The sequence below is a fragment of the Odocoileus virginianus genome, chromosome 4 (assembly GCF_023699985.2).
Source record: "Odocoileus virginianus isolate 20LAN1187 ecotype Illinois chromosome 4, Ovbor_1.2, whole genome shotgun sequence".
Lineage (NCBI taxonomy): Eukaryota > Metazoa > Chordata > Mammalia > Artiodactyla > Cervidae > Odocoileus > Odocoileus virginianus.
This window is the reverse complement of record NC_069677.1, coordinates 16,729,145-16,732,254: the sequence shown is the minus strand read 5'-3', so window position 1 is coordinate 16,732,254 and position 3,110 is coordinate 16,729,145.

Below are 3,110 nucleotides of genomic sequence, written 5' to 3'. Positions count from 1 at the left end.
AACTCTGCATCCTTTAAATCACAATTCTCCACTGCCCCTCCCTCTGGCCCTGTTCTGGCCCTGGCAACCACTGTTCTATTTTTTTATCTCCATGAATTTGACTCTACTTATATAAATTATATAGTATTTGTCTTTCTGTGACTAGCTTATTTTACTTAGCATACCGTCTTCAAGTTTCATCTGTATTATGGCATGTGTCAGAATTTCCCTCCTTTTAAAGACTGAATAATATTCATTGTATGTATAGATCACCTTTGGTTTATACATTCAACTGCCAATGGATATTTGGGTTGTTTCTATCATTTGGCTATTGTGAATAATGCTGCTATGAACATGGGCACACAATATCTCTTTGAGATCTTGCTTTTAAATCTTTTCAGTGTACATCCAGAATTGGATTGGATGGCTCCAAACTTTAATGTGCATAGAGATAACTTCAAAATTTGTTGAGGTACAGATTCATTTTCAGTTGGTCTGTAATAGAGCTTAACAAGCTCCCAGGTGATGGCAATGCTGCTGGTGGGCTGACCACACTTTGAAGTTCAAGGGCATAGAAAAACAAAATAGCTTAGAAGTGAAGATACCTGAATTATGTACAATTCTGGCTCTGCCACTAACTGGAAGTATGACCATGGACCATGAGTAAGTCATCTAAGCATGGCCTCTCAGGTGCCTCCATGGTAAGGAATTTGCCTGCCAATGCAAGAGACACAGGAGATGCAAGTTCAATCCCTTGGAGAAGGAAATGGCAACCCACTCCAGTATGCTTGCCTGAAAAAGCCCATGGACAGAGGAGCCTCATGGGTTACAGTCCATGGGGTCACAAAGAGTTGGACATGACTAACCAACTGAGCACACATGCATGCAAGTCACCTAAGCTGTCCAAGGCCATTTATAAAATGAGAGAGTTGGGCTAGACAAGTTCCAAAGCTGTTTCCTGCTCTAATATTCTGTGCTATCATGTCTGCTTTGGATAAGTTTTATTTTCTTCTACATACTTGCAATGAAATACATGGAAAACAATGACTCCTGTGGTGGAATCCTGGAATAATTCCCACCAGGTCTTGAGAGTCATGAAATTTAGATCAGTAGATCTAACAGATCAATAGATCTGTAAATTATTAGACCAGTGAGAAAATGAGAGTTAAATAGACTTGTATAGAAAGTGAGATATTCTTCCCACTCTGTCAGTTCATATTTATGAAGGTATTTATCAAATTCATCCTGGGCAGCCATTTCTATTTAAAAGAAGAGGAAGCAGAGAAATTTCATGGTGAACCTTGGGAAAAAAAACTTTCATCAGACACAATATTAAAAGGAGAGTTGAATATAGTTTAGTTGCATATAATTTTATGATTCAAGGTGAAAGGGAAATTAGCTAAAGATTCTCAACAAAATTCCAAGGATATTTGTATGTGCAATAAAGTTTCAGCTTTAATATACCCAGTAATTCCACTTTGGGGGTATTATACTGAAATCAGGGAGAAAATTGTGGCTTTTACTATTTGCACATGTGTAAATGCTCCTACATGACCACTTTGAACCTACCAATGTGACATCAAATGGCTAGCAAAATTTGTGAAATTTTAACAAACAGCCTTCATGAGCCACTAGAAACCAACTCTAACATATCACTGAAAAGTAAGTTTCCTATCATTATTGTATTAGAATTAGATAGGAGAAACCATTCTAATAATCTGCTTTCTCCCTCTATTTCAGTGGTTCTCAACTCTGGCTGAGTATTAACATCATCAGGGCAACATTTAAAAAGCAATAATAGCCAGTCAACCAAATGGGTTGGTTCATCCCAACCCAATTAAATCAGAATTCTGGGGATTCCGAGGCACTGGCAAAAATCTCCCTCGGGTTTTAATGTGCTCCCAAGAAAAAAGCAACAGCATTCCTGCCATTAATGCCACGACACCAAACTATCTGGTTATAGTCAATATTTCAATTCCTTCCTCCTGCCAAGAGAGCAGTAAGAGAGTCAAAGAGTAAAATTTGTAGAAGTGAATGAAGATTTCCCAACCTATCAGATAATTTTGGGGATTTCAAACCCACTGCGAGATGCTGATGTCTTGACTAGGCCACAACTGATCAAATGTGCTTGACCAGACTGTAGGACTTATCCTAAGGCTGAGTAACTAAAAGGAACCAATAGTTTAAAAAAGGAAAATAAAAACTGATGAGGTTGGTGGCAGTTATGTCTTTTGAATGATAGTCTTGCTACTCTTTATAACTAAATGCTATTCTTTATAACTGGTCCTGGCAGAACTATATGGAGAGCATGGAAATTGGGATTGAAGAGTGGAAGAGTGGAAGAACTGGGAAGACCTGAAGTTGTAATAAAAAAAAAGGTGCAACTAAGTGTAGGCTGCTGGAGAACAGAGTGACAGATCAGTGGAGTTAGGGGGCCATCCAAGGGCAGAAGATCTTAAGGAACAAATGATGCAATGAGAAGTCACCTCTTAATGATGGTAGGGGGGTTGGTGGAGGAAAGGGGGTGAGAAAGAGAACAGTAATACAACTTGTGATATTTATTGAGCATCTATCATGTGCTAGGTATGTCAGGAGGTATTTTGTACGCATTTTCACACTGAATTCTCAAACCAGTCTTATGAAGTAGTGACTATTATTATCACTTCTATTTTATAAATGAGAAATTAGGGCTTAAAGAGGCTATTTAAGTATATTTCCCCTACGGAGATTGTGTGTTGTAGCTGTAACTAGTTTTCAAAGGCAAGTCTCCTGACTCCAGAATCCAATTTTTCAACCTCTACACTTCTGCCATTTGTTAAATACCTATCATGTCCTTGCCATTGTGCAAGATGAGTTATCTCCTTCAATTCCTACAAAAACTCTGAAATTTTGTTGTCCTAATTTTTACACACAGAAAACTAAGGCAGCAGTTGAATGATTTCTCATGGCTGCGGTAGGTAGAAACAGTAGGGTCAAAATTCAAATTTGATCATAGCACCAGTGAATAATTGAATCCAAAAGTCCTGGTGACAGTGTTTTTGAGGATTTGGAGGAATGTCATGAAGATTGGTAAGTAACTTGGCTAAAAATGGGAAAATATCAGATAACTGCATAATATGATTTTCAAATAG